The sequence below is a fragment of the Astyanax mexicanus genome, chromosome 9 (genome assembly GCF_023375975.1).
Source record: "Astyanax mexicanus isolate ESR-SI-001 chromosome 9, AstMex3_surface, whole genome shotgun sequence".
Lineage (NCBI taxonomy): Eukaryota > Metazoa > Chordata > Actinopteri > Characiformes > Acestrorhamphidae > Astyanax > Astyanax mexicanus.
The window spans coordinates 32132487-32145903 of NC_064416.1; positions in this window are offsets into that span (position 1 = coordinate 32132487).

The following is a 13417-nucleotide window of genomic DNA, read 5'->3' on the forward strand; positions in this document are numbered from 1 at the left end:
TACCGTCTCGCAGAGTCAGAGTCAGACCAGCATCTGGCTGCAGTTTGTGTGAGAACAGATTTAAACGTATTATGTTTTTAAGGCTACTTTCACACCACCAGGGATAAAACACTGACTGTATAAAGTACTGCACTAAATTTTCTACATGAATGAAGTACTTTTCTTTCAGTTCACTTACTTTTGGCAACAATTCTGTAATTTCTATAGATACATGTATATTCTATAAAGTAATTAAAAATCCAAAATCTTTGTAATTGTTCATTCATTACATTATTCTTATTATAATATGTCAATAAATATTTTAACTGTTATTACAATCAAACAAACTTTAAAATCAGACAAATATAACCTGAGTAAATATAAAAAGCACTTTTTAAATGATGATCTCATTTATTACAGGAAAAAAAAACAATCTACCCCTTTGTGAAAAAATGTTTGCCTCCATAAATAAACTGTAATTAATTATTAACTATTATTAATATTAATTATTGCATTAATATAACTATTTCTTTAATCATTAAAGCATGGTTACACAACAGTTGTCATCTTACAACCACAAACTTAAATGTATTTGTAGACTGTAGCTGTGGATTTCTGCAGCTCCTCCAGAGTGACCATGAGCCTCTTTACTGATTCTCTAACAGTTTGTGTGGATGGCCATGTCTTTGTAGATTTGTGGTTATAGAATACTTTGTCCTAAATTTTTGGATAATGGATTAAACAGTGCCCACATGGACCCTGGCATTGCACCTCCCAGACAAAGGAGGTCGCTCTCTCCCAGTTCTGATTATGCTCTCCTGCTTATTGTCTACACTATTTAAGGACGCCACACTGGAACAATGGTGCAATGTCTTGTTTGTGTCTGTATGGCATTTTGAAGCATTTCTCTATCCCTGTTTTTTCTGGCTTTTTGACCATGATTGTTTGGATTTTCCCGTTTTTCTGTACTGTTTGCCTGTGTTCATCTATTTTTGTAAAATAAAACCTGTATTTGGATTCTTTAACTTGGCTTGCGTAACAGCTGCTCTATTCACACAATCACTGTAACACTGTCTTTTTTCACTAGTTGATTAGATACACCTTAAACAGTGAAGCATTACAGGTGCCTGGACTGAACTGATGCACCATTTAAGGGGTCACAAAGCTTAGTCTCTGCCAGCTGCTTATTAATTTTATCTGCTCCACCTTAAATAGTGAAGCACTACAACTTGTTTTATTTCAGTTATTATAGTTATTCCACCTTAAATTCTACACCTGCAGGGTTAAACCTGTTCATATTCCCCTAAATCTCCAGCATGTATTGAAGCTCTGGCACTTTAAAGCAGTAACTACCAGAGAAGAAGTTCAGAGACAGAATCTGGATGTGATGGATGATCACACGCCTCCTGAATCAAAACCAGGAGACCCGATCCTCCTGCTCTTTCCGATGCCCGTGCTTACATGTGCCTTCGGAAAATGCCGCTGGGGTGGGGCCTATGTTTAGGAGGCATGGAAAGTCAATATGTCAGTGGTATTTTTAGATTTCTCTACTACTGGGGTCATCCTGAAGCTGTTGGTGTCACTGCTCTGGCCACAGTCCACGTCTCAGCAGGATGACCCTACGGTTCCAGAACCACAGGATGAGTTCTTCAGTCATGATAAACATTCAGAAATAAAATTCAGTTTACGATGATGTCCCCATTCACGCTCTTTTGACTGTGAGGAATGGCTACATGAGTGGCTACTGTTACATGAGGAGATGGCTTGAGAACACCCACACCACATATACAGTGGCGTGAAAAAGTATTTGCTCCCTTACAGACTTATTTTGTTTTTGCATTTTTTAGATTAGAAAGAAGTTTTAGAGTATATTTGGTGTGTTTTGAGGAAGTTTAAAGAGTACAGTATAAAACTCAGAGAATTTGTACATTTTTACTTTTCTGATTTAGATTTGGATTTATATTGAATCGTATAAAGAGATGCTACAAACCTCTAAATATCCACCCATGGCTCTGGATCCTATAGTTTTACTTATTAACAATCCAATAAGAGTGATCCCAAGTTTACCTGACTGCTGTTTCTGCAGTTCACTTTTAAGGAGCCTTTCTTCTGCTTTTCATGTCCTGAAGAACAGATTTGCTTCATTTTCTGATTGATTTGGGACACTAGGGCCAAATCCCATTTCACCCTTTGGCCCTACCCCTTACACCTACCCCTCTGTGCACGTGGAGGGGTAGGGGTATCCGATGACCGATTCTTGTTAGGCTGGAAGGCTGGTTAGGGGAAGGGATAGGGCTTGTTAGCCCTTCATACAGAGATTTTTAGAGGCACACTTCAAACCAAGGGTTATCAAAATCACTGGTAAGAAACTTGTGACGATTAGCACAATATAACCGTAGTTTAATGTTTTTTTTTGTGCAATTTTTTATGTTCAAGTTCTTCATAACAAGCATAAAAAAGATTTCTAGTAGTTTGTCTTAGTAGCTGTCTAGCTAGCTAACGTTCCTGTTTTACCTTAAATGGTGCAACAAATGGCAGAAGCTGCAGCATTTAAGGCGGAAAGGAAAAATAAATTAAAAGCTAATTAAAGCTTATTTCATCTCCCCATCACAGAGGAATTGGGGAATGGACAATTATAATTAATTTCTGCACCATCTCCCCCCATTCTGAAGACATTCAAAGCCCTCACGTTAACTAGTTAACCAGTAGCTAGCTAGGTTACTGAACTTTAGTGCTCCTGATGTCGGGTGCTCAAAGGGTTGTCCCAATTCTTAGGGGGAGGATTTTACCCCTTCCCCTACTAACTGTGTTCCAAGGAGAAGTGGTACACTCGAAAAAAAAAAAGAAGGGGTAGGGGTAAGTGGTAGGGCCAAGGAGTGAATTGGGATTGGGCCTAACTTCTTTATGACTCCATGCTGAGACATCTGGCATGTTGCGTTAAACATACATTACACACTACTTCTGTATGTATAGCTCAATAAATAGTTGTTCAATTTTGATCGTTTTTGAATCCACATACGCTAGATGTTTGGTTGGATTATAATATACAGTAGGTACATCTGGTTTAGGGAGTACATGAATAGAGGAAGAGTCTGGGTTTAATATGAATACTGTAAATGATCAATACCCTGTTATTACTCCCAGCTCTGGGTAAATCTGACACTGAAGCGATGGAAGCAGCAGATGAAAGTATATGCTGCTAATGGGTTTGGAGAACCTCCAACACCTTCTGTCAAGCCAACTGCCAGTCAAATGACTGCAGAGTGTAAGAATGTTCTAAGTGCTCTGTGATTAGATTATAACCTGATCAACCTGCCGCGCTGTATCACCGGCTGTTTCAGAGGAAAACGAGACGGCTGTGACAGGTGGCGGGACTGGAACTGCCGCTTCATTTACTCTACAGCGCGGTAGCTCAGTTTGGATCTCAGTGTTTCATCAAAGCTTATTATCATAGTGGCACAAGGTTTTTCACCTTACAACCACAGACTAAAATGTATTTGTGGATTGTAACTGTGGATTTCTGCAGCCCCTCCAGAGTGACCATGGGCCTCTTAGCTAATTCTCTAACCAGTTGCTCGATCTGTCGGTTTGGGTGGATGGCCATGTTTTGGTGGGTTTGTGGTTGTAGAACACTTTTTTTTTTGCTTTAAACTTCCCTACACCTTTATCTCTGACCTTTCTGGTAAGTTCCTTAGTCTTTAAAATGCTGTTTGTTCACTAGTGTTTTCATGTTCTTGTGGTTGTACAGTGACAATATGTAAAAAAAAAAAAAAATCAAGGGTTTCAAGCTACTGTAACTGTCTGATTCTATCGTTTCTTTTTTTTCTGTTGGATTTTCACTGTTTTTATTTCATCCCTCATCTTTTCATTCACTCCCATTCATGTTTGCTTCTATCAATAATCATACTGTACCCTGCACTTGTCTACTTGTCGTTTTTATCATCCCTGTTTCCTCCTATTCACTCCAATACATTTTTTTAACAACACCTAGCAACACACATTTGGAACCACTCAATAAACACCTAGTACACCATAGCAACCCCACAGCAACCATATGGGATATAATAGAGACATGTGAACTGCTTTAGCTTCAGGAACTGCAGTTTTCTAGTCGTATTTTAAGAGATTCCTGCCGGACTGTCTATATCTGCTAACACGTCTATTCATCACTTTTTACTCTCAGATTCGGATACACATGCAACCCGCCTCGCAGCCAAGCCTCAGAACCTCACCAGCAGAGAACTGCAGTTTATTTAAGCACATTTGCACGTGTAATAATATCTGTGTGTTAGGGTTTTGGGGTTTACGCTGTGTAATTACTGCGTATCGACTCCTCCAACTCTTCTCATTTGTTCTGCTTTGTCCTTGGCAGATCCTTTCCACTGTAAAAACTGATACAGCAAATGTTCTGATAATCATCAATGTGGCATTAAAATGAGTCCAACTCTAGGAATCTAAGCGGTTCTACACTGCGGTCGATAAATCTACACACATAAAGATGACAAGAGAGAGAAATGGAGTCTCCAAAAATGTTGAAAGAACCTTCAAATATTTATGGTATCCATGTTATCAGCAGTGCATAGTGTGGTTTATTTCACGTAACATGTGAAACTCAATGTTTAGAAAGCAGAATAAGTTATACAGTGGGAATCCTTAGTGAGCTAGTGAAGAGTTTTTTATATCTGCACTGCTTTATATGTCGAAATGTGTCCAAATCCAGAGCGACTAACAAAAGTGCTTCATTGATTACTTCAAAAATATCCATAGCTAGTTTGTAGTGACTAGGATCAAGGGATACATCAAGCGAGTAACTGCTGTTCTGACACCCAATAGAAGTTCATTCAGCCACATTGGTCCTAGGACAGAGAAGATTCGGGATGTTTGTTTTCTGTGGGACTTTAGAAGATGGTGAGTCGAGCCGAGCTGTACTGGAAGCACAAAGAGCTCTTGGTGCTGATCTGGCTTTGACCATTTTTTTGGCTTTGTAGGCCAGAATCAGAGTTTTAAATGTGATGTGGTTAATAATAGGAATCCAGTGGAGGAAAGGCAGGAAAAGAGTCACATGACTGAGCTTCAGAAGGTTGTAGATGAGTCAAGCTGCCACATTCTGCATCAGTTGCAAGGACCTGTTGGCTGGCAGCGAGTTGCACTAGTCAAGTCTTGGAATGACGAGAGATTGCACAAGCACTTGAGTGGATTCGTGGCTTCCTGGCTTGAAAATGATAACTAGTCATCCATAACTACACCAAGGCTTTGTGCTTCTGCCAATGGAGTGACCAGTGAGTTCTTGAAAGAGATGGTGAGATTGTATTTTACATTACGAGAGAACAGGACTCTCTTTTTACTGAAACAGACACCCTCCCTAATGCCAGACAACTGTCGCAGTGATGGCTTCTCAGAAGATCACACCAGCAGTGTTGGGGCAGTGTTGTCCAGGACTGTTTGAAAACATTTGGGGGCCCCAAGCAAAATGCCCACTCCCCAAACCAATGTAATTGTCTTCTTTTTTTCAGCTTCCTGATGGATAACTCTACTTCATAACTGCTCTCACAGTTAGTCGTTACATTCGATTCATAACCAGTCAAAGTGTGGGGGACCAAAGACAGCTCATGGTTCTAGGCAATTGATTGGTTTGCTTGCCTTGTTGCAATGGGTCTGAGTGTGAACCTGGATTCCTCATTCGAGATATTATGGTTTCAATCTGTAGCAGTTCTTGTTCACGACACCACTGTACACAAAAGTGATGTTGGCTGGCTGATGCTTGACCTAGATGGCATGCAGTTTGTCAAAATGTCCATTCTTCACAAAATCTGTAAACTGGGCAAAACGTCTCTGAGTGTGTCATAGAGGCATGTCGAGCAGTTAGCGATCTCTCACCAAGAGGTGAACTATCTTTTTTATACCCATTGTGGGAAGACCCACACTTGTAATCTCTTGCACATCTGCCAGAGAGATAACTACATGCAGAATCAGCCTTATTGTTTTATCAGTGAATGAGAGTATTAAGGACCTAATAGTGGAATTAACCAATCGTCCACTGTTTTTCTAATGGGTGGGACCAATTTTAGAGTAAAAACTTTCCTTTAGGTTCTGTGAAGGTTGTAGTTCACATGTCACTGACTGTGGACTCAAGCAGTATTCAAGCATACCAGGTTTTAATATTAACAGTCTGTATACAAAGTTTTAAACATGAAAAGGTTGAATGAGGTTACTGTACAGATGCTAAATTAATCAATTATTCTATTTTAAGGAATTGTTCTATTAGATGGAATGAATGCACTAATGTGTGAGTGAGTGTTAGTGAGAGAGAGAGAGAGAGAGAGAGAGAGAGAGAGAGAGAGAGAGAGAATGGTTAAGAGGCGCATGAGGTTAGACGTGTTTCTTTTGGACTCAGTTCTGGAATGTACTTATTTGTGGAAATGTGAAGAATTCAAGCAATGGGCCCGAACCAATCCGAACGTCAGAGTAAAAATAAACGCAGGTCTCAGAGCAGAGTGTCCTGCTGAACACGCTGAGCCAGGCCCAGAACCAGGCCTGCTACTGACCCAGAACCTTAGCTTCTGTTTCTACCGAACACTGACCCAAAACTTCCCATCTGCTTCTAACTGTTCCTCTTCTCTTCTCTTCTCTTCTCAGTTCATGTTGTCTTGTATCTCCTCTTCTCTTCTCAGTTCATGTTGTCTTGTATCTCCTTTTCTTTTCTCTTCTTTTCTCAGTTCATGTTGTCTTGTATCTCCTTTTCTCTTCTCTTCTCTTCTTTTCTCAGTTCATGTTGTCTTGTATCTCCTTTTCTCTTCTCTTCCCTTCTCAGTTCATGTTGTCTTGTATCTCCTTTTCTCTTCTCTTCTCAGTTCATGTTGTCTTGTATCTCCTTTTCTCTTCTCTTCTCTTCTCTTCTCAGTTCATGTTGTCTTGTATCTCCTTTTCTCTTCTCTTCTCTTCCCTTCTCAGTTCATGTTGTCTTGTATCTCCTTTTCTCTTCTCTTCTCAGTTCATGTTGTCTTGTATCTCCTCTTCTCTTCTCTTCTCAGTTCATGTTGTCTTGTATCTCCTCTTCTATCCTCATCATCTTGTATCTTCTTTTCTCATTTTGTTTTGTCTCTTCTTCTGTCTTCTTTTTTCTTCCCTTCTCTCCCCTCTTTTTCACTTCTCTTATCTTCACCTCTCATCTTGTCTCTTCTTTTGTATTTTCGTATCTCCTTTTCTCATCATGTTTTGTCTCTTCTTCTGTCCCTTTTCCCTTATTCTCTTTACCTCTCTTCTAATATTTTCTTGTCACTTCTCTCCTCTCCTTTTCACTTTTTATTTTTTTCACCTCATCATCTCATTTCATCTTGTGTCTTATTTTCTTATCTTCTTTGGTCTTTTATATTCCCTTTTTTTCTTTCTTCTCTTCACTCCTCGCCTCATCTTGTCAACTCTCTTATCTTCCCCAACTCTGTTGTTGCTTCACTTCTCTTTCTTTCTCTCCTATTGTCCTTTCCTCTCATCTTGTCTCATCATTTGACTTTCAGTTTTTTTTTTTCTAATTTTTCTAAATTCACCTCTTCTCTTTACCAGTCTGTGCAGAGTTCTGATGGCTGAGCTTCCTTAAGCCCTTTAGTCATGTTGGAGTGCTCATCCTTTGAGCCGGTCTGTACTGTAAGCTAACACTGAGAATAATTTGGGGAGAGTATGGTGTTAATCCACAGTCCTGAGCCGAGGGTTAGCCAAAGCCCGACTGACGGTGAGGAATCCTTCTGTGACCCAGCGCCACGTCCAGCACATGGAGACACAACCAAACACAACAACAAACACTCATCAGTCATTCATCACACACTCCCACATAAACACTGTGATATTATATATATATATATATATATATATATAAGTAACACTGAGTATATGTAAGGTAACACTGAGTAGCTCCTTTATGATTTTAACTTAATTTTTAAACAGGTTGTAATCATGATTTCATGACAGTATCCATCTTTAGCACTATCTGGATGGGATTCTTTTTTCAAGGGGACCGGTGGTTATTTTCTCTTTTACGGGGGCGTCCTCTGTGTTTTTATTTCTCATTTGGAATGACAATGTATGTGCTTTTCTTAGACATCCTCTGAGAAAATTACAGACTGAATTACCTACTGTTTTTCGCCGAACACTGTGGTCCTCCGATAATTTTATTCCCGTCCGGACTGACATCTCTGTCATCATCTCTGAGTTCCGTCTCCTTGCGTTTAATAAAATAGCTATTTGTCTACTGTCTCGCACCATAATTACACTTTGGGCATTCGTTTCCACAGAGATCCATGTAAACACAACAGCGATTGGAAATGGAGGAGCTACTGAACATGATGTCATTTGACCAAGAAAGCCTAAAAACTCCCTGGTCCTCCTGTTTTTTAATTGCAGTCTGGACACAAGAGTTTTATTACTGAGTAGAAGTGGGAAACACTTTTTACAGACATCCCCCTGAGAGACTAATCCCATCTGGAAAGGGCTTTCGAGAAGCAAAGATGAGCCGAGGATCTCCAGTTTGTAACAAGTGCATGAGAAAATTATTAAAAAGTTTAAAAACAATGTTCCTCAAATAATAATGGGAAGGAATTTGCATATTTCCTTCTCTACAGCCTATAATATCAATAAATCATCCAAGGAATGTGAGGAAGCTCAACATCCGTGATCTCCAATCTCTCAGACAGCACTGTATCAAGAATAGTTCAGAAGTTGTGTCACCAAACTGGGATGAACCATCAAATATGTATTCTGTACATTTTTGGAATTAAAAGAACCACTGTTGTCACTGTTATTAGCAACAGTCTGGATGGTTTAATCCAGTAGTTCCATATACACTACTTATTATTATTACAATAAGTATCTACTTATTCATTTTTTTTTTTTCCTGGGACACGATTGACTTTTTTAAACAAGACAATGCAAACCCACATGCTGCATACATTACAAAGGCAAGGCTGTGGAAGAAGAGGGTATGGGAAGTGGACCTGTACCCAATAAAGAATTTTGTATTAAGCAGTACTTTTCTACTGGGACTAGACTAGCTGTATTGCGTCTGTGCCCGTGCAACTTAAAATGTTTTAGACAGTTTTTTCCGTTCAATTAGAAATCTCCATTCAAAAGTCTTAATCCATATCTGGGAATCTGCCGCAGTGTGTTTGTACAGCAGAGTTAGGTGGTATATAGCTGTGGTCAGGTTTTATTGGCAGTGCATGCTCAGAAATGGCAGATGTTTAAAGCATGTGCAGATATATGTATAACTACAAACAAGCTGCGTGTGACTAAATCGTTTACACGCTCTCTGAAAGACGAGTCCGGCTGTACGGGGCGCTGGGTGATAACGTCCTGAAGATGCCCGGGACAGATTTCTGAGTGCTGGGTAACTCTTTGAAGTGGAGTCAGATTGTGTCATGAACGCTTCTAAATTACTCTCAGTGTCGCTTTGATCTCACACACCAACTGCTGTCACTTACAGCTAAGATTTTCACTCTGTCTGTGTGTGTTTGTGTGTGTGTGAGCAACTCATGTCAGTTAGTAGGTTATCATAATGATGTTGTGCTTAATCAGTTTAACAGGGCTCTTAGAAGTGTCTTATTGTAGGTGAATAGAATTTTGATTTTATTTAGCTGTTTTTTGATATTTACTATCTTATTGTTTTATGTAACTAGGCCATCAACAAAAAAATTCACTTTTATTTGTACTGTGCATGACTTTATTTAAATAATGCTGATTTTATTAATTTTATTAAATATGGTACCAGTCAAAAGTTTGGACACATCTTAATTAAGTGTTTTTTTTTTTTCATTATTTTAAAATCTTCTGCATTGTAGATTAATACAAGAGCCATCCAAACTATTAAGAAAAACGTGCAATTATTAAGTAAACAAAAGACAAAATCCCTGTCAAGAGATAATCACTTGAATTTCTTGTCTCTTCATGTGTTTGAGAGCATCAGTTGTAAAGTTGTGAAAGAGTCTGTATACAGTGAATAGCTCTATTTCAGTAACGTTCAAATAAATATAATGGCAACAACTTCTCAAGTTTAGAAAAAAGTGACAATTTAAAATTTCATTTTAAAAAATGAAGGTCAGTCAATCTGAAAAAAAAAAATCAAGATCTTTGAAAGTATTCTCATGTGCAGTCAGAAAAGAAAATCAAAAACGTTATGATGAAACTGGCTCTCATCAGGATGGCCCCATGAAAGGAAGACCAAGAGTTACCTTTGCTGGTTACCTTTATCTGCCTGAGAATTAACAGCACCCCAAATAAGAGTCACTTAGAGTCACATATTTTACACTTCTAAGTTACAACATGGTTCATTATGTGTTCCTTCATAGTCTGGATGACTTCATTAATTATTTACAATGTAGAAAAAAAAGGAAAATTCAATTTAAGGAAATACTATTCGCTCACCCTTGTCAGATTCTTATCACTTCCATAGTCACAGGTGTATTAAAGCAAGCAGCGAGACATGCAGACTGCTTCTGCGTACATTAGTGAACTTCAGTATAGTATTGTGATAGGATGCAGCACCTATGCAACAAGTTTGTAAAATTTCCTCTTTACTAAATATTCCATAGTCAAATGTAAGTAATATTATTACAAAGTGGAAGTGACTGGGAACAACAGCAACTTAGCCATTAAGTGGTAGACCATGTAAAGTGACCATGAATGAATAGTGCACAGAGGTCACATGGTCTTCAGATCAGCTCTAGAACAGTAGAGCATAAAGAGCTTCATAAGTTTACATTGCTGATCAGCTCCATCCAAACCTTACATCACCAAACGCAGGATGGATGAGTGGATCATTTTGGCAATATAATGTACTGTATGTCATCAACTGCAATTATGGTAAAATGCCAATTTATTTAATGAACCAAATCTGTATTGTTTTCTAAAAGCGTCTTTAAGCGTCTTTGAGAATCTTGAAAAGCGCTATATAAATAACATATATTATTATTATTATTATTATTATTATTATTATTATTATTATTATTATTATTATTATTAAAGGAAAATGCACATCTATCTATAGATTTGTCAATTTTGCACAAACGCACCATTAGAAAAATGAGTGAAATACACCATTTAAAAAGAAATGGTGTTTGCAGGTCATGTTTGCAGCCACAAAATGCTAATCTAAAGTATTAGAGTGTGTCAGTATTTAAGAAATGTTATATATAATACACACAGGGCACATAAATGACTTCACTTCCTATTAGTTTAAAACCATCAAGACATATATGTAAGTGATTGTTTAATGGGCAGCCTTTTTCTCTCTCTCATCTGAGATCTTCTCCTAAAGGTCTAAACTGCCCATGTCATCTCTTTCCCTTACACACACACACAAACACGAACACACACACTGACACACACACGCCTGGAAAAAACATGTTGGGAGACATCGTGGTGGGAGTTTAGCTGTCGTCAGGTCGGCCGCAGATGTCTCCCTGGTTGTATATTCTGCTCAGCGCTCCGAGCCTCGAAGACTGAGGCTTAGATTTCCATTAGAGCTGCTGCTCTCAGCGCTGACTCTGGTGTGATCCCACCACTCACACACACACATATAAAAATTTAGAGTTCTAATATCTAACTGCTAGACCCTCTATAGGATTCTAGTATTATGTTAGCCCTAAACGTACAGGTATGCACTTGAAAATATTTCGGCTATTTCAGATTAATACAACAGTCTTTAAGTTTTGGAAAATTTGGAGACCACTCTGGTGAAAATGTGTAATTGTAAAGAGCATGTTTAATATTTCTTTTTTTTTAAAGAAAGTTAATGTAAATGAATTGCTGTGTAAAATTCTGTTTATTTTGAGTATATTGTTTTTTTTATTTTGTTTATTTATTATTTTTTTGAAGCAGATAGAGTATGTTATTTTAGTTCTGCTGTAAGATAGTGCCTCCTTAACCTATAAAACTCTGGACCCAGTTCTAAATATTGCTTTAAAATAAAGGAATCAATTAGGCTAAATTAATAATTGAGCAGAGATCACATGACTTCATCTGTATATTTTTTTACAATTCTAATGCAACAAATACTGTATGTCACAACAGCAATTTCATAACTTGTTTTTAATCAGTTTATACCACTTAAACATTCCAGATGTCAGTGGACATGGGACTATCATGTCCTGTGACTTTTGCCATGTCTTATGGAAGCAAAAATATGCTACATTTGGTGCTAATGGGTCCAAAATAATCGGCTCCATAGAGTCATACTGTATTGGCAGAATCAGGAGTCAGCAATGGACAGGAATTACTCATATTTACTCTTTTTTTTAATTGACTAAACAGACATCCTAGGTTGCAAAAAAATAATTTCAGGGAGGTACCCCTGGACCTGGACCCTCACACCATCCCCCCACCCCCCCAATATACTAGAGTAGTCAGAGGTGAAATGAGTTTTGATGGGTGCCATGATGCTCTTGAACGCATCCAGTCCAGGAGGGGAAAAGGAAAATAAACACTGCTAAAAACTGATTTGCTGACTCACAGACTCTTTGCAGAGAACAGGCCAATCAGAACCCTCTCTGTTGTGCATGCGCTTCATGAATATGCACACAAGAGGTGCGCGATTGGGAAAAGTCTGTGTCACCTGTGTGTACCTGCTAAATTCTGGGAATTTTTTCTTGCGGGCATCAGGAAGCCATCGGACATTGGGAATTGGGACGTCCGACTAAAGAATGCTGCACTGAACTGTGGGATATTGGTTTCTTGGTTTAATCCAGAGTTGCTTTTCTGTTCTTATGGACAATTCTAGCCAGATGCTGATGGTCACCATCATTACCACCCACTGTTGGTGGTAATATTAGCCTTCTATAATGTATTCCCCGTACACTCGTGACACTGTGGATGGAGGGAATGCTAAATACACAACCGCACGACTTCAGAAATGGAACATCCCATCCATCTGCACCCACTATCAGCCCTCACTCCAACTCCATCTACATGTGTTCCGCTAATTATATGAACTCCAGTGAAACCCTATAAACGTGTTAGTGGCGTGCTGAAGTGCACGGCAGGCTGCTGGCGGTGGAGGGTTTCGTGTTAGGCCCGTGTTAGCAGCCGCATGGCAGCTTGTTAAATGAGATTATGGGACGCTGGCCGTGCGGCTGAGCCGAAACCTAACCCGGAGATTGTGGTGAGCTACAGATTGCGGTCTGGGTAACACAGGGACAAATATCCACCACCTAAACACTTACACACCAGGAGCCGGCCCAACACAAGCACAGTCTAAAAACTCTTACGCTGCCCAAATATGCTCATTGTATTCAAATTGGAAAGTAGCGCCAAAAGATACACACCATTGTTTTAACCTCCTCGCTTCACCACGATCGAAACTGACATGATTGACTTCAGGAAGTGCTGATACAACAGTAAAAGACCTTAGCCTAGCAATGTGCATCAGGAAACTGCAGGGCCTCTGCCTTAAAGG